Source organism: Triticum aestivum, chromosome 5A (assembly GCF_018294505.1).
Source record: "Triticum aestivum cultivar Chinese Spring chromosome 5A, IWGSC CS RefSeq v2.1, whole genome shotgun sequence".
Lineage (NCBI taxonomy): Eukaryota > Viridiplantae > Streptophyta > Magnoliopsida > Poales > Poaceae > Triticum > Triticum aestivum.
In genome coordinates, this window is record NC_057806.1 from 63,189,626 (window position 1) to 63,208,886 (window position 19,261).

The 19,261-nt window shown below is 48.5% G+C and overlaps 1 long non-coding RNA gene and 1 pseudogene across 1 annotated transcript; one reads left to right on the plus strand and one right to left on the minus strand.

Moving 5' to 3' along the window:
- Window positions 1-144: 144 nt before the first annotated feature.
- LOC123109059 (uncharacterized) lies at window positions 145-264 on the minus strand (annotated as a pseudogene).
- A 14,962-nt stretch (window positions 265-15,226) lies between these two features.
- Window positions 15,227-17,764, plus strand: LOC123106590 (uncharacterized). The gene is made up of 3 exons (XR_006451403.1): window positions 15,227-15,830; window positions 16,508-16,618; window positions 17,485-17,764. It is a non-coding gene; the product is annotated as an uncharacterized lncRNA (long non-coding RNA).
- Window positions 17,765-19,261: the final 1,497 nt, after the last annotated feature.

Below are 19,261 nucleotides of genomic sequence, written 5' to 3' on the forward strand. Positions count from 1 at the left end.
GTGCCCCAACTTCCCCTAGACGCGTGAGTAATGAGATGCGAGCTAAAACATAATGTAAATGTAAAAAAAATAAGATAACGGGGTTAATATATATCGCGCACGTGCGTTCTGTTTCTCATGAGGCGAAAAATAATAATTAAAAAGGGAATGCAACACACGAGGACTTCCTAGGAGGTCACTCGTCCTAGTACTACTCTCGCACAAGAACACTAACTTCGGAGTTCTGATGGGATCCAGTGCTTCAGTGCTGGTATGATCGCATCTGACATGTTACCCCTGGCTTCATCGCTTATGCTTCCCACTCCCAGGTCTGCTACAAAGACGATTGTACATACTTACTACCATTACAACCGTCGCCTAATAATGGATAATGCCATATACTACTTACTCTCTCGCTCAAGTATGAATACGAGTTTACCACGATTTCCACCCCTCCCTCTATACCGCAGCAACACTTATTTTACACCCCTCTCAGAATGTGCTTTTCGCGCCCCAACTCCCCCTAGACGCATGAGTAATGAGCTGCGAGCTAAAACATATCGCAAATGTCAAAAATAAGATAACGGGGTTAATATATATCATGCATGTGCCTTCTGTTTCTCACGAGGCACAAGAAATTAATTAAAAAGGGAATGCAACACGAGGACTTCTCAGGAGGTCACCCATTGATGTTTACTACACAACCTTCTTCATGTAGACGTTGTTGGGCCTCCAAGTGCAGAGGTTTGTAGGACAGTAGCAAATTTCCCTCAAGTGGATGACCTAAGGTTTATCAATTCGTAGGAGGCGTAGGATGAACATGGTCTCTCTCAAGCAACCCTGCAACCAAATAACAAAGAGTCTCTTGTGTCCCCAACACACCCAATACAATGGTAAATTGTATAGGTGCACTAGTTCGGCGAAGAGATGATGATACAAGTGCAATATGGATGGTAGATAATGGTATTTGTAATCTGAAATTATAAAAAACAGCAAGGTAACTAATAATAAAAGAGAGCGTAAACGGTATTGCAATGCTAGGAAACAAGGCCTAGGGTTCATACTTTCACTAGTGCAAGTCCTCTCAACAATAATAACATAATTGGATCACATAACTATCCCTCAACATGCAACAAAGAGTCACTCCAAAGTCACTAATAGCGGAGAACGAACAAAGAGATTATGGTAGCGTACGAAACCACCTCAAAGTTATTCTTTCCAATCAATCCGTTGGGCTATTCCTATAAGTGTCACAAACAACCCTAGAGTTCATACTAGAATAACACCTTAAGACACAAAATCAACCAAAACCCTAATGTCACCTAGATACTCCAATGTCACCTCAAGTATCCGTGGGTATGATTATACGATATGCATCACACAATCTCAGATTCATCTATTCAACCAACACATAGAACCTCAAAGAGTGCCCCAAACTTTCTACCGGAGAATCACGACGAAAACGTGAGCCAACCCCTATGCATAGTTTCATGGGTGGAACCCACAAGTTGGTCACCAAAACATACATCAAGTGAATCACCTGGTATCCCATTGTCACCACAGATACGCATGGCAAGACATACATCCTGTGTTCTCAAATCTTTAAAGACTCAATCCGATAAGATAACTTCAAAGGGGAAACTCAATCCATTACAAGAGAGTAGAGGGGGAAGAAACATCATAGGATCCAAATATAATAGCAAAGCTCGCGATACATCAAGATATTATCACCTCAAGAACACGAGAGAGAGAGAGAGAGATCAAACACATAGCTACTGGTACATACCCTCAGCCCCGAGGGAGAACTACTCCCTCCTCGTCATGGAGAGCACCGGGATGATGAAGATGGCCACCAGAGAAGGATTGCCCCCTCCGGCAGGGTGCCAGAACGGGTGTAGATTGGCTTTCGGTGGCTACGGAGGCTTCTGGCGGCGGAACTCCCGATCTATTGTGCCCACAGATGTTTTTAGGGTATATGGAGATATATAGGCGGAAGAAGTATGTCAGGGGGGCCACGAGGGGCTCACGAGGGTGGAGGGAGCGCCCAGGGTGGTGGGCGCGCCCCCTGCCTCGTGACCTCCTCACGGATCCCCAACGTGCACTCCAAGTCTTTTGGGCTTCTTTCCTTCCAAAAATGAGTTTCGTGAAGTTTCAGGTTAATTGGACTCCGTTTGATTTTCCTTTTCTTCGAAACCCTAAAACAGGGTAAAAACAGAAACTGGCACTGGGCACTGGGTTAATAGGTTAGTCCCAAAAATGATATAAAAGTGTATAATAAAGCCCATAAACATCCAAAATGGTAGATAATATAGCATGGAGCAATCAAAAATTATAGATACGTTGGAGACGTATCACCCTTCCTAGTACTAATCTCGTCCAAGCACGCTTAACTTTGGAGTTCTGATGGGATCCGGTGCTTTAGTGCGGGAATGATCGCATCCAACATGTTACCCCCGGCTTCATCCCTTATGCTTCCTACTCCCAGGTCCGCTACAAAGACGGTTGTACATTCTTACTAATATTACAACCGTTGCCTGATAATGGATAATGCCCTATACTACTTACTCTCGCTCAACTACGGATACAAGTTTACCATGGTTTTGTGACGTCCCCAATTCAATCGTACACTAATCATACATGCAAACGTGTACAACCAAGATTAGGGACTCACGGCTAGATATAACAACACAACTCTACAAATAAAAATAAGTCATACAAGCATCATATTACAAGCCAGGGGCCTCGAAGGCTCGAATACAAGAGCTCGATCATAGATGAGTCAGCGGAAGCAACAACATCTGAGTACAGACATAAGTAAACAAGTTTGCCTTAAGAAGGCTAGCACAAACTGGGATACAGATCGAAAGAGGCGCATGCCTCCTGCCTGGGATCCTCCTAAACTACTCTTGGTCGTCGTTAGCGGGCTGCACGTAGTAGTAGGCACCTCCCGAGTAGTAGTAGTCGTCGTCCACGGTGGCGTCTGGCTCCTGGGCTCCAACGTCTGATCGCAACAATCGAGTATAGAAAGGGGGAAAATAGGGAGCAAAGCAACCATGAGTACTCATCCAAAGTACTCGCAAGCAAGGAGCTGCACTACATATGTATGCGTTGGTATCAAATGGAATAAGGGTATCATATGTGGACTGAACTGCAGAAAGCCGAAATAAAAGGGGGATAACTAGTCGTGTCGAAGACTACGCTTCTGGTAACCTCCATCTTGCAGCAGGAGAAGAGAGTAGATGGTAAGTTCACCAAGTAACATCGCATAGCATAATCCTAACCGATGATCCTCCCCTCGTTGCCCTATGAGAGAGCGATCACCGGTTGTATCTGGCACTTGGAAGGGTGTGTTTTATTAAGTATCTGGTTCTAGTTGTCATAAGGTCAAGGTGCAACTCTGGGTCGTCCTTTTACGGAGGGACACGACTATTCGAATAGATCAACTTCCCTGCAGGGGTGCACCACATAACCCAACACGCTTGATCCCATTTGGCGGGACACACTTTCCTGGGTCATGCCTGGCCTCGGAAGATCAACACGTCGCAGCCCTACCTAGGCACAACAGAGAGGTCAGCACGCCGGTCTAAATCCTATGGCGCAGGGTCCGGGCCCATCGCCCATTGCACACCTGCATGTTGCGTGGGCGGCTGGAGAGAAGACCTAGCAACCTCCATTACAAAGGAAGTTGCGTTACGCGGTCCAACCCGGCGTGCACCGCTCAGTTGCTGGCATCGTGAAGGCTTCGGCTGATACCGCGACGTCGAGTGCCCATAGTTGTCCCCACGTAAATGGTTAGTGCGTATAGGCCAGTGGCCACACTCACGTCAAATACCAAGATCTCGTTAAACGTGTTATCTTGAAATAACCGCGAACACCGACCAGGGCCAGGCCCACCTCTCTCCTAGGTGGTCTCAACCTGCCCTGTCGCTTCGCCACAAAGATCCACACAGAGGGCCGTTGGGACAAAGGTCCTTTCAGCCCCCAATCTGTGAATCACTCGCGGGTGCTCCACGAGCCGACCCGACTTTAGTCACCACATGTATCATGAATAAAGTATATAGTATATACCCGTGATCACCTCCCGAGTGATCACGGCCCGATAGTATAGCATGGCAGACGGACAAGAATGTAGGGCCACTGATGATAAACTAGCATCCTATACTAAGCATTAGGATTGTAGGTAAAGGTAACAACAGTAGTAGCAAGGACAGGCTATGCATCAGGATAGGATTAACAGAAAGCAGTAACATGCTACACTACTCTAATGCAAGAAGTATAGAGAAGAGTAGGTGATATCTGGTGATCAAGGGGGAGGGGGCTTGACTGGTTGCTCTGGCAAGAGAGAGGGGTCGTCAACACCGTAGTCATACTGGGTAGCAGCAGCGGTGTCTAGCGAGAGAAGAGGGGGAAGAAACAATAAATATTAAGCAAACAGATGCATAGCGATGCATGACATGACAAGTATCGGTGCTAGGGGTGCCCTAACGCGGTACGAGGTGGTACCAGTGAAGGGGGAAAACATTCGGGAAAGTATTCCCGGTGTTTCGTGTTTTCGGGCAAAGGAGCCGGAGGAGGAAAGTTGCAAGTTCGATAGGTTAGGGATGCGTGGCGGATGAACGGGCTGCGTATCCGGGTTTGTTTCATCGTTCTGAGCAACTTTCATGTTGAAAATATTTTAATCCGAGTTACGGATTAAAAGATGTGATTTTCAAAAGATTTTATTAATTTCTGGAATTTAATTAATTATTTAATTTAATTTCGAAAATGGATTTATGACATCAGCATGATGTCATGCTGACATCAGCAGTCAACAGGGGTTGACTGGGTCAAACTGACGCGTGGGTCCAGTGGGACCCACCTGTCATTCTCTGCTTAGCCTAATTAGGGTTTAGGTTAATTAACTAGGATTAACTAGTTGTTTTAGTTTAATTAATCAAAATTAATTAATCCTTTAATTAATTAATAATTTTATTTATTATTTCTTTTTTTCGTTCTCAGGGGCGTGGGCGCCATTGTCCAGTGGCACAGAGGCCTATCGGGGCGGGTACGGTTGCTGGGGCGCTACAGGCGCCCGACCCGTATGAGGCCCAAGAGGGCGACGGCGCGTCGCCAGAGGTGGCTGCAGCCACGGTGGAGCGAGGCGGCAATGGGGTAGTGGGTTCGAGCGGGACGAAGGACGATGCGGGCGCGCTTTGGGCGTAGGCGGAGCAGCATCGGCGGCCGGACGGGCGACGGCGAACGCAGGGCGGAGGGGCTGTGCGGACGCGCGTGGGTGCAGCGAGCTGGGTGGCTGGCGGCATCAAGGGGGGCATCAAGGGGGGCTGCAGCACGGGCGCGCAGGGGAGAGCAGCACAGCGGGCGCAGTGGCTCATTGAGGAGGAGGGGCGCAGCCACGCGCCGGGCGCGGGCATCGTGCACATGCGGACGAACCCACAGCCAGAGTGCGAGGCGAGGTCGCCGGGCGCCGCGGGTGGGCAGAGCCCGGGGGGCGCGAACGGAGGCAGGTGCTGAGGGCGGCGGCTGGGGAAAGGAGGCGCGGCAGAGGCAAAAGTGGGAGGAGGGGTGCACAGCGGCGAGCAGGGGCGGGGCTTGCAGGGCGAGCGCGGCGGCTGCAACTGGGCGAGCGAGGCGCGGGCGAGAGCCGCGGTGAGCGCGGGCGCGTGCGTGAACGGCGCGTAGGCGGGGCAAGCGGGAGCAGCGGCGGGGGTCCTCACCAGGATTCACAGGGCAAAGGCAGTGGGGCGCGGGGAGCGACGTGGGGAAGAGGACGAGGACGACGTGGACGGAGAGGAGAAGCAGGCCGGCGGGGAAGAGGCGCCGGCGAGGTCTAGGCGGCGGGGTCGTCGGGCTCGTGGCGCGGTGTCGGTGGTCTCCTCCCTTGATCCTGATCCAGTCGGGGGAGAGGGGGGAGATATTTTGGAGAGTGGGGGGTGTCGCTAGGTTGTGGGGGAGAGTGGGGGGATAAGGGGAGAGTGGGGGAGAGTGGGGGGAGAGTGGGGGAGAGTGGCGGGGTGGGCCGGCCTGGAGGCCCGGTGGGTAGAGGCCCAAGTGGGGGCGCGGTGGCTAGCTGGGCCAGTCGGCCCAGTTGAGGGGGGGGGCTTCCTCTTTTTTTTTCTGTTTGTTTTTCCCCTTTTGTATTTTCTTTCTTTCTTTTATTTCCTTTTCTGCTTTAATCCATTTTAAAATACTTAGGCACTTTACAAAAATGTGTTTATTACACCATAATTAAATATCAAATTATGTCACGGCTCGAACATTTTTGTTTTAACTTTTGAAAACTTTTATAACTTAACCTTATTTTAAATTTGAATTTGACTCGGTTTTGAACTAACGGTAGATTATCAACAGTAACCGTGGTGACGTGGCATGACTAGCATTGTATTACTGTAGCACGATTATCCGGGCGTTACAAATCTCCTCCACTACAAGAAATCTTGTCCCGAGATTTAGGAGGTAGAAGGAAACAGTGCAGGGTATTCATCACGCAGGCGGTCCTCGCGTTCCCAAGTGGCTTCGTCTTCAGAGTGATTCGACCACTGGACCTTGAGGAACTTGATCGCCTTCTGACGTGTGCGGCGTTCAGCTCGGTCGAGAATGCGGACCGGATGCTCTTTATAGGAGAGGTCCTGTTGCAATTCGAGCACTTCATGATCCACTACTTGGATTGGATCCTTGAAGCAACGGCGGAGTTGTGACACGTGGAACACATCGTGAACCTGGGAAAGGTTCGGCGGAAGCTCAAGTTGATATGCCACTTTTCCACCCCTTTCAACAATAGTGAAGGGACCGATATAGCGAGGAGCTAGCTTGCCCTTGATCCCGAAGCGGTGAGAACCCTTCATTGGTGTAACTCGAAGATAAGCCTTTTCGCCAGGTTGATAGACCAAGTCTTGGTGATGACGGTCATACTGACTTTTCTGACGTGACTGAGCAGTCTTGAGATTCTCGCGAATAATGCGAACTTGTTCTTCGGCTTGTTGGATAATATCTGGACCGCAGAGTGGACCTTCCCCAGTTTCTGACCAGTTCAGAGGGGTTCGACACTTTCGTCCATATAGCACTTCGAAGGGGGACATCTTCAGACTAGCTTGATAGCTATTATTATAAGAGAACTCGGCATATGAAAGAGATTCCTCCTATTTCTTGCCGAAGGAAATTACACAAGCTCGAAGCATGTCTTCGAGAACTTGGTTGACACGTTCAACCTGTCCTTGCGACTGAGGATGAAACGCCGTACTGAACGACAGATGAGTTCCCATAGCTTCTTGGAAACTTGCCCAAAATCTTGAAGTGAATAAGCTGCCACGGTCCGAACTGATAACCAGTGGAATACCGTGAAGTGAAACAATTCTGGACATGTAGAGAGTAGCAAGCTGACTAGCAGTGGTTGTCTCTTTGACCGCCAGAAAATGTGCAACTTTAGAAAGCCGGTCAATGACGACAAGAATAGCATCATTACCTTTCTGCGATTTGGGAAATCTAGTGACGAAGTCCATTTCAACATGGTCCCATTTCCATTCAGGAATAGAGATAGGTTGTAGAGTTCCAGCAGGCCTTTGATGCTCTGCTTTGATATGGCGGCAAACTTCACACTCAGCAACATAACGAGCAATGTCCTGCTTCATATTAGACCACCAGAATCTTTGATGAATATCCTAGTACATCTTTGTACTACCAGGAGGGATGGACAGAGGCGTATCATGAGCTTCTTTCATAACCCTTTTAGTCTTATCCAGGTTTTTCTTCGAACATGGTACCACTAGGCGGCCTTTGAAGTACAAGGCGCCATCATCGGCGATAGTGAAGAATAAGGGCTTTCCTTCTGCTAGATGGCGTTTAATCTTATGGACTTCAGAGTCATAACATTGAATAGTCTTTATACCAGCTATGAGATCTGGTAAGACAGCCAGGGTATTTAGAGAACCCTTAGTAACAACATGAAGATTCATCTTGCGGAACTCTGGGGGAGGGGGAGCGAGTGCACCAGGGGGAACAATATGAAGGTTCAGCTTTCTAAATTCTTCGACAAGCGAGGGCTAAACTTTGTGAACCTGGAGGTGATTGTAGTAAGACTTATGGCTCAAGGCATCAGCCATTACATTAGCCTTGCCGGGGGTATAGGATATACCCACGTTAAAGTCTGCAACAGTCTCCATCCATCTCTGCTGACGGAGGTTCAGATCTAGCTGAGTAAACAGATACTTTAGACTTTGGTGGTCGGTGAAGATCTCGCAACGATTACCGAGAAGGTAATGTCGCCACTACTTCAGTGCATGAATAACAACAGCAAGCTCGAGGTCATGAACTGGGTAGTTTTCTTCGTGAGGGCGCAGTTGACGAGAGGCATAAGCAATCACTCTGCGCTCTTGCATTAGGACATAGCCTAATCCTTGACGGGAAGCATCGCAGAAAATGACGAAGTCCTTCTTAGTATCAGGTGGAGCAAGAACTGGGGCAGAAGTCAACTTGTCTTTGAGTGACTGGAAACTTTCCTGACACTTGTCTGTCCATTCGAACTTGACACCCTTATGCAACAGATTAGTCAGAGGCCTGGCAATCTTGGAGAAGTTCTCGACGAATCGACGGCAATAGCTGGCGAGACCGAGAAAACTTCGGACTTGCTTGACATTCTTTGGAGGAGTCCAATCGAGAATAGCCTGAACTCATTCAGGGTTGACGGCAATACCATCCTTGGAGATGACATGCCCAAGATAGGTTACTTCGGAGAGCTAGAATTCACACTTGGGATACTTAGCATGCAGTTGATGCTCTCGAAGCTTTTCCAGCACAAGACGAAGATGTTCAGCATGTTCTTCCTTGTTCTTGGAAAATACAGGGATATCGTCCAAATAAACCACGACGAACTTATCGAGGTAATCCATGAATATATAGTTCATCAGACGAGAGAAGGTGGCGGGAGCATTCATTAAGTCGAATGACATGACGGTGTACTCGTAAGACCCATACCGAGTCACGAAGGCGGTCTTTGGGATATCCTCTTCATGAACACGGATCTGGTGGTAACCCAACCTCAAGTCGAGTTTGGAGAACACTGATGAGCCGGCCAGTTGATCATAAAGATCATTGATCCGAGGAAGAGGATATTTATTCTGAATGGTAGCTTGGTTTATAGGATGGTAGTCTTGGACTAATCGGTCTGTCCCATGCTTCTTCTTAACAAAGAGAGAAGGTGTTCCCCAAGGAGAGCAACTTGGGCGAATGAAACCTTTGACAAGAGATTTGTCGATTTCCTCCTTAAGCTCAATGAGTTCATGTGGCGGCATCTTGTAGGGTCGTTTGGCTATAGGGGTGGTGCCGGGTTTCAAGTCGATGATGAATTCGACAGCTCTAGCAGGGGGAATCCCTGGAAGTTCTTCTGGGGAGACGTCTTGGAATTCACGAACGACGGGAATGTTTTCAATTCCCTCGAGTGGTGCAGCATTCAATGCATTCAAGGCATAAAGTCGTGCCTCGGCGTTCTGAATTAGATGAGCTTGGTAAGCAATTATTTCATCAGAAGGGTGTAGCAGATGGACGACCTTAGTGGTGCAAACTATAGAATTAGTATGCACTTTCAACCAATCCATTCCCAGAATGAGGTCGATGCTACAGGACTTCAGTACGATGGGAGAGGCAAGGAATTCCAGTCCTTCGATTTCAACGGGGACGTCGTTGCAAATCATGGATGTCCGACATTGGCCCGTGGGAGTGTGCACTAATAGCGAAGTGTTCATGTCCACACATTTAATGTCGTGCAAGCATGCAAAATCTTCTGACATGAATGAATGCAATGCACCTGTATCAAATAAAACAGATGGTGGTACAGAATTTACGAGAAGTGTACCCATCACGGTAGCAGGCTGGTCTAGAACTTCATTGAGATCAACGTGGTTGGCATGAACACGACCATAAGACTTGGCATTGTTGTTGCGAGGCTGGTTGCTTCCATGGCCTGCTGCAGGAAGGGCCAGTTGATTCTGGTTCTGAAGGCAGTTCCTGGCGGGGTGACCTGGTTGGCCACACTTGTAGCACAAACCATTATTGGGAGTGGGAACAGGAGCTTGGGGTGGTGGAGCTGGAAGCCTTGGCTGCCTAGTTGGTGGGGGGGGGGGCAAACGCGGTGCAGCATAGGACTGCCTTGGAGCAGGTGCAGTTGGCTGGTACATGCTGTTGGGAATCCATATCCTACGCTTCTGCGAGGACGGGCCCGAAGATGAGCCTGTGTCACGGTTGTGCCTGTGAGAACTCTGGTGTTCCTGTAGACCAGTTTCGGCATTGATGGCCTTGTTCACCAAGGTGGCGAAATCGGCAAAGTGATGCACTAGAAGTGCGAGCTTGATATCAGCTTGAAGGCCATCAGGGAACTTCTCCTGTCTGCGTGCATCAGTTGCAATGTCTTCTTCAGCATAGCGGGACAGATCCAGAAACTCCCGCTGATAAGCATCCATAGTTTTGTTGCCCTGAGTGAGGTTGCGAAACTCGCGCTTCTTCCGGTCCATGACTTCCTGAGGAATGAAGCAAGCACGGAAAGCAGCTTGGAAGTCTGGCCAGGTGATGATTGTTCCAACTGGTAGAGTACGCCTGTGGCTGTCCCACCATTGAGCTGCAGGTCCCTTCAGGAAGAACGAAGCAAAGGTGACATAGCTGGCAGGGGCTATATCAGCAGACTCCATCTCATAGGTGATGTCACGGAGCCAGTCATCAGCATCCAGAGGCTGAGTTGAGCTACGATACATAGTTGGGTTCAGGCGCATGAAATCCTGCAGAGTTACGGGGGTTGGCTGCTGGTTCATATTGGGGCGAGGAAACTGAGCCATCATATTCTCCATGAACTGGCGATTCATCTCAAGTTGTTGGATCATACCAGCCATGTCCTCAGGCGGTGGTGGGGCGTTGCCACCACGACCACGACCACCTGGTCTAACCATCCTGCTAATATATAATAGGAGTAGTTCATCATTGAGAAATTGCGAGGACAAGAATCATTCATGATGAAACATGCATAATGAAAGGAACACGATAGATACTACATAGTAGTTGGCACATCTTACAAAAGTGATCATGCATAGAGTTCGGTACACAGATCATTCAGTACATAGGCTAAGAACATCATAGGCGGCACGCAGGCTCACGACGAATGCATCTAACACTAACAAGCAAGCCTACATCAGTCCTAGGAGGAACTGTGGAGGTAGGTGTAGCCTGACAGCTGGTAGTGACGCGAAGATAAGACCACCACGCGAGTAGCCTGGGGTCCGCGAATACTCTGGTGCGGAACCCGATGCGCAGGTGGCAGGAGAGGACCAAGTGCAGTAGAGTAGCCTCCCACATCTGGCCAGCCGACGCCCTAGGGCATCATGGTCCCGACAGGGTATATCGCAGAACGCGACAGATCACCAGATCGGACAGAGGGGTGCAACAACGTCAGAGCACGGTACAGGTGCTGACGGGTGGTGTACAACTCATGGCGAAGAGCTCGGTTAGCACTATCCATCCCCTCAGCATGTAGAACCAGGTTCTGATGGTAGAAGGGCTCTCGGGTGACGATGGACTAGGCAGTAGTGTAGTATCCCTCCGCACCAACATCGGATGCGATAGCAATGTGCCTGAAAGGGGAGGTGTCCAACTCTTGATACTCTCCACGAAGACGTGTCAGAGCAGCATAAGATGCATCGTGGACCGCCATATTGATAGTCACTCCAACACCATGAGCAGTGTGCAGCACGGTAGTGGAGTCATACTCCCGAGAGTAGAGGTGGACGATGGCATGGTACTGCTCCTGGTTGAAGTCCTGGTACTCCTCATAGACGGTGTACTCAGGGTGCCAGCGGTAACCCAGATAGGTCATCATCTCAACCAACACAGCAGGTGACCCTGAGGCACCAATGGCCGTCGTGTGGCGCATGACCTATCTCGTGGGTTCCATCTGAAAACAAAGATGTTTCAAAGGAGTGAACTGACAGTGTGGATAATGTTCAATATACTACTCTAAAGAATAGCTAGGGCTTATCCAACTTTGGGGTGAACGTGGTCACGGGATCCTAATGTTAAAGTTAGTAAAATCGTTTAACCCGATTAGGAGAGAGTTCAGAGTCCCAGAGTAAGGATCAAGGAGTGTGGAAGGGGGATCCATGTTAGTAAAAGTTTTTGTAATGTCTAGTCTCGACTTTAGCCAAGGAGTGTGGAAGGGGGATTCCTACAAGCAGTCGGCTCTGATACCAACTTGTGATGCCCCCAATTCAATCGTACACTAATCATGCATACAAACGTGTACAATCAAGATCAGGGACTCACGAGAAGATATCACAACACAACTCTACAAATAAAAATAAGTCATACAAGCATCATATTACAAGCCAGGGGCCTCGAAGGCTCGAATACAAGAGCTCGATCATAAATGAGTCAGCGGAAGCAACAATATCTAACTACAGACATAAGTAAACAAGTTTTCCTTAAGAAGGCTAGCACAAACTGGGTACAGATTGAAAGAGGCACAGGCCTCCTGCGTGGGATCCTCCTAAACTACTCCTGGTCGTCGTCAGCGGGCTGCACGTAGTAGTAGGCACCTCCCGAGTAGTAGTAGTCGTCGTCGACGGTGGCGTCTGACTCCTGGGCTCCAACGTCTGGTCGCAGCAATTGAGTATAGAAAGGGGGAAAAGAGGGACCAAACCGTGAGTACTCATTCAAAGTACTCGCAAGAAAGGAGCTACACTACATATGTATGCATTGGTATCAAATGGAATAAGGGTATCATATGTGGACTGAACTGCAGACACTACTAGAAATCCCCATATTCCGACGGTGAAATCTAATAGCCGACGGGCCGTCGGTTATTTCAGTAATAGCCGATGTTAGTTTCAATCGCCGACGGTTATTGCCAACTCACAAGTATTAGTACTAATAGCCGACAGTATACTAGATTGCCCGATGGTGAAAATCCCACGCTCGGGTATCCAATTTAATGTCCGACGGTTCAGTGTAATCCCCGACGGTTCTTGCTACACCCTTGGGGAATACTTGTAATGCCCGACGGTGAAATTTAATAGCCGAAGGTGAAAACAAAACTCTAACCTATGAGTGGAAATGGCCGGCGGTACTTATGTGACTCTCGGTTATTTGAGAAAATACCCAACGGGGGATAGCAATAACCGACGGTTAACCTTTACTCTCAGTGATATGTTTCAATGGAGGACGTCGTTAAACATGTGGAATGACCGATGTTATATTCCAGATAATTCCCGTACGTATAAGAAAATTTCCAAAAAATAGGACCCCGCATCGAAACATGTCTGGAATCGGTTAGGTCACACCCATCGCCCATGTTGCAGTCGCCTCTACCGGCAGGCGTCACCGAGCAAAGGTCACGCGACGGTGGCGGCGTGGCCATTTCCTCATCCTGCTCGGGGCTGGGCGGCGCGGGGCGGCCACTTTAGTGGGTTCCCAGGCGCGATGCACGCACTTACGTGGTGAGGTGGCGCCGGGGGCCGACGCTAGGAGCTAAGTCGCGGGCATCCAGGGTGGCCCGGCCGGCCCGAACCCGCCGCACATGGGTCGCATCACGGTGCGAGGTGGTCCAGCAGCTTCGGCGGGGCCATGTAGGAGGCACGGGGGTGTAGTGAGGAGAGCTAGGAGGCTCGTCGTGGGTACAAGGAAGCCGAGATGATGCATGGTCCCTACCGGGTGGTCGGTAGTCGTGGATGGTACTGGTGCTATGCATGGGGTGCAGATCTGATGCAACGCGCGTTGTTCTGGTCCTGGCTGGTGTGGTGTTTCTTCGTGGCTTGTGGTGCTACGACGTAGTGTCGTGTGGTGGTGCAGGCACACAAGGGGCTCAGCGGCATGGATCTGCCACCGTGGGGTCATGCGTTGGCATAGTGAGGGACTGCTGCTCGGTCGAAGCGGGCCATGGGGCGGTCTAGTTCAATGGGGATTTGGGTCCTAGAACCAAGATCTGACGGTTGCAATGGCGGATGTTGCGTACACGGTGTCGGCCGGTGCCATGTGCTTAAGTAGCTGTCACTCGGATGTGCTCTTGCGTGCTTCCCAAAAGCTAGAGCAGTGGCCGCAAAGTGCAGATGTGGTGGCGCGGTGGACCATGTGGTACGCTGACGTGCGGAGACCCATGGCCACGGTGCAGCAGTTCTGGTCTCCATAGAGCACGGTCGGCGCGTCTGATGTATGGTTGTGGCTCGGAACCATGTTGGTTCTTGGCCTCGGGCATCGCTCCTTTGTTGCTTGACGTCATGGTGCTCGATAGGGCATAGCGGCTCGTGCTACGTCCAGCGGCTCTGCGTCTAGATAACCGCTGGTGGATCTCGGGCCTCGTGATGGTGGTTGGCCGCCGGTGGTCTCCGCGAGGTGCTGATGGCTCCTGCGGATCTCGGGGCTTCTTTGTTGGTGGCAGCTTCGATGGTGGTCGCGGTTGGTTGGCTTGCTAGAGCCTATGCGGGATGATGTGCGGCTGAGGTGGTGTGGGAGCTTGGGTGAAGACTCCGTCTCAGTTTGTGTTGTGCTGAGTGATGGCGACGGCTGTGACCATCATTGACCTTGTTGTATGCATAACTATTTTGCTGTCACACCCCTGCCACGCGGATCGGGCCATCATGACCACTCTGGGCGAAACCCCTGATCTTGTGTGACTGTGGCGACACTTTGGTGTCGTATTCCTCCTGGGAGCTTCGTCTTAGAAGTTCGGCATCGGCAAGCAGGACCGTGGATGACGAGGTTGTGGCTTCCAGGCTTCTATGGCAACGATGATGACGGGAGCAATGTCAGTGACGCAACAATGTTTGTGGTAGTCGGCACTTCTCCGACGTGTCCGCGGGATTGCCTCGATTTCTTTGTCGCCGTGAAGTCGAAGTTACGGCGGCGGGTCCATGTGGTGTGCCTAGTTTGTCCTTCGTAGTTCTTCGTCAAGTTTGGAGTTGCTTTGTCTGGCTGGCACAATTACATTTTATGACAAACCTGGAAATAATTACTTTCGATTTTTCCCCACTGAATATGTGTTGCATGTACAATATTTTTTATATAAATTATTTTATATCAGGTAGTATCAAGAACCATTTCACCTCTAAGTAAAAAAGGAACCATTTCACCCCCTGCCATTATTTCCCTTGCCACTTACCAAATTTTACGGCCCATCTTCTATCGGCCACGTGCCCACGTCCTCCCATCCCTCGCCCCTTTTCCCTCTAAAACCTCCCACGCCGCATCTTTTCTTCTCGCGTCCTCGCTGCCATGCGCCAACCCCGCCGTCCCGTCACCCGTCGATTCGGTTGTGGCGCTGCGCACTTCCACCCTCGTTGCCCTCCCTGGTCCAGCAACGTCACCTGCTCCCTTCAACTCCCGTCTCGGTCTTCATGGCCCTCAGATCTAGCAGCCCTCGGCCACGACGCTGCCGAATTTGGTCGGCTTGGCCTCGTCGCCCCAACCAATAGGTGCTCGACGCCGCTCCTCGGGATTCTGGAACACAACGGTCTTCTTCGTCAGCTCTATATCCCTCCACTTCCTACGCCATGTATCGGCCATCTGCCCTTTCTTGAAGCTCCTCCTCATCCAAGTGGCCACCTGATGTTGCCGAGTGGACCACGCTCACTCGCGCCTTCACCCACCAGTACCAGTTTGGTCGCCACTTCCTTTGCGCAATTCGTCGAGCAGGTCATCTGTGTGGCGTATGTGTGTTGTTGTAATGCATGGCTTGTTTTTTGGTGCTTGAGGTGCAGGATTTTCTCGTGTCTTTCAAGTTGAATACCGGGGTGATGGAGGAGATGGTGCCATGGCGGGCTACTATGGTGGTGAGGTTCACGTACTACAGTGAGGCCATGGCCATCATTGTTTGCATGTCTATTTAGGTATATTTTTTGTTTTGTATGATTGTTGAAAAACAAAGGCAAGCCTATTAGTTTGGAAAATAAAGTCAAGCCTATGCGTTGAAAGATAGTTTGATTAACTAGTAAGTAGCCATTTGGCGCTAGTGAGGTGAGATAGCTAGCTTGTGTTGATGCATGTATGTTTGATCAAGGCTAGCTAGTTGCAGCAGTTGGAACTAGTACTAGTACATAAGAGAAGAGACACTGTGTCAGCATGTGCAATCAGGATTGGGATGTATACTTCATACTATTGTATAACATAACTAGTTGTCCCTGCCAGATAACTAATTTACATTGAAGAGGTCCTCCATTCATGTAGTACTACATTCCTTGTTCTTTTTCCTTCAGTTTTGGTCTGTAGATGTACTTGTAAGTTTTTTCATCTCGCTTTTGCTTTTATTTTCAGTATTTTGTACTCTCTCTATCTCAAAATAAATGTCTCAACTTTGTACTAACATTAGTACAAAGTTATACTAACCTTGAAACACTTATTTTAGGACGGAAGGATTATTTCTTTAATATATAGCTCCTGTTCCTAAAGCTGATGCATCCACTGGCATGTTAACATCATGTCCTGTGTGTTCTTTCTCAATGATGTAGAGCAGGGTAGAGTAGGGGTTCTTACTTATTGTTCTTATACACGCTATGTTATCATGCAGGTGGCAGTTGGGCCTATCTGAAGAGCAATAATGTAATGCTTTTGAGCTTAGGTACATGAAGTCGTATTTGAAAGCGGACGAGATGATGTTTGTCAACACGAAACTAAAAAGGTTGGTCCATCATCTCTTAGCCATACATCCCATCTAGTTATGCGCCAATTTAGTTGTAGACAACATGCGCTGTTAATCGACTTCCTTGTTTTGAGACCTTCCTTTTTTATTTGAGATCTTGTGTTTGAGGCACACTGACCACTTGGCCAGCGTACAATGCCTTTGAAGACCATGCTATACAGATAACTTGCTTTGGGACCTTCTCTTTTTTTATTTTAGCTGATTTCTTAGCTTACCACATTGCCTAGGTGGTACTACTGTACTATATATATAATGTATGCACCTCCTTGTGCCCTATTTTCCTAATCTGGCTCATAACTGAGATATCTATCATGGACTAGCTGTTTTCTTTACACTAAATCTATCTTAATTAAGGTGCGAGGGGTAAAAAAAATTTGAACTCATATAGGAATTTTTTTTCCTCCATCACATGGCCATCTTGGTCTAACTATAGCACATGGGGGTTCTAGAGATATGATGAATACAGTTAATTAGAAAATTGTCATGTGCTTGGAATTATATGAATGTTACAAGTAATTTGAAAAGCATGATGTGTTCTGAACTATTGCAAACTTATTATAAAACTGAAATCACTGTGGTTTATTGGTAGATTATTTCTTTAGTATATAGAGCAACATGTAGTCCTCAATCTTTATTATTTTGAGTATGTATTCCTGCTGATTCATGTTACCCTGAAAATTGTATGTGAAGGATCAAAAGGTAAATATGTAGTCATACTGCTAGATAGCAGCTAACTAGTCAGTTAGCAGATCTAAAGTTTGTCACTCTATGCTCAATTAAATTTCAACTACATTACATCATTTTCATCTCCCTTACAACTAGTCTAATCATTTCTTACTTCTTAGGGATGTGAAACAATACTGGAGGAACCGTGATCTATGGCAAGGGTGATGATATCTATGGCAATGATTGTCATGATCTATATGGCGATGAGCGTTATGATCCATGAAGGGTGATGAGTCTAATGATCTTTCTTTAGGACATGCAACAAAGTGAACTTCTGAAGTTCTGGTCAATTTTAGCTTAGGCATAATGCTTGGACCATTATATATTAGTTACTATTTTGTTTTGCATTTCAAACTTCTAGATAGATCATGATGAACAGTGTAATTTGGATGCATGTCATTAGGGTTATGGTATTTTGGAAGTTGCGCTAAATATAATATATGTTACTTGGTCATGTGTCGTTGTGCAATTATGAGATATACTCCCTCTTCGTCCCAAAATATAAGATGTTTTTCGACACTATCATAGTGTAAAAAACATCTTACATTTTGGGACGGGGGGAGTATATTTGAAGTGGAAAGCAATCCTTGAGGGGTGACTAATGGCCTACCATACAACAAACATCTCAAGTACGGAGACTTCACTATCGGTGAATCTCTATATTGATGGTCTGTGTTGGGCTCTCAACCATAGGAATCCCCGAAGGGGTGTATACACAGTCGGCTATCATAATGGCTTTCGGTTTCATTCTCCTCTCGGTTATAACAATCCGTGAAGGATTTCATTCTCCTCTTGGTTATAGAAAACTCCGAAGGGTCAAATATATCGTCATCTATTGCGAAAGCCGATGGGAACTAATAACAGACAGAAAAATAGATATCCGACGGGGAACCGTTAGCTATAAGTGTTGTCAAGTTTATGTGAGCCGGCTGGCAACCAAAACATGCCCGGCGACTCACCGTCAGCTATTTACCCTCGGAGAAGGTATTACCCAGCAGTACTGTCGGCTATGAGTGTAATGGCCGACGAAGCATAGCCGACGGGAGATTGCCGATGGTGTACTGTCAGTTATATGGAAATTTGACGGTGAACAGAAATATCCGACGACAATTTGACCCTCGGTTATAATGAAAAATCTAGTAGTGAGAAATCCGGAATAAGAGGGGGATAACTAGTTCTGTCGAAGACTACGCTTCTGGTAACCTCCATCTTGCAGCAGGAGAAGAGAGTAGATGGTAAGTTCACCAAGTAACATCGCATAGCATAATCCTAACCGATGATCCTCCCCTCGTCTCCCTGTGAGAGAGCGATCACCGGTTGTATCTGGCAGTTGGAAGGGTGTGTTTTATTAAGTATCCGGTTCTAGTTGTCATAACGTCAAGGTACAACTCCACGTCATCCTTTTACCGAGGTACGCGTCTATTCGAATAGATCTATTTCCCTACAGGGGTGCACCACATAACCCAACACGCTCGATCCCATTTGGCCGGACACACTTTCCTGGGTCATGCCCGGCCTCGGAAGATCAACATGTCGCAGCCCTACCTAGGCACAATAGAGAGGTCAGCACGCCGGTCTAAATCCTATGGCGTAGGGGTCTGGGCCCATCGCCCATTGCACACCTGCACGTTGCGTGGGCGGCCGGAGAGCAGACCTAGCAACCTCCATTACAAAGGAAGTTGCGTGACGCGGTCCAACCCAGCGCGCGCCGCTCAGTCGCTGACATCACGAAGGCTTCGGCTGATACCACGACGTCGAGTGCCCAGAACTGTCCCTGCGTAGATGGTTAGTGCGTATAGGCTAGTAGCCAGACTCAGATCAAATAGCAAGATCTCGTTAAACGTGTTATCTTGAAATAACTGCAAACGCCGACCAGGGCCAGGCCCACCTCTCTCC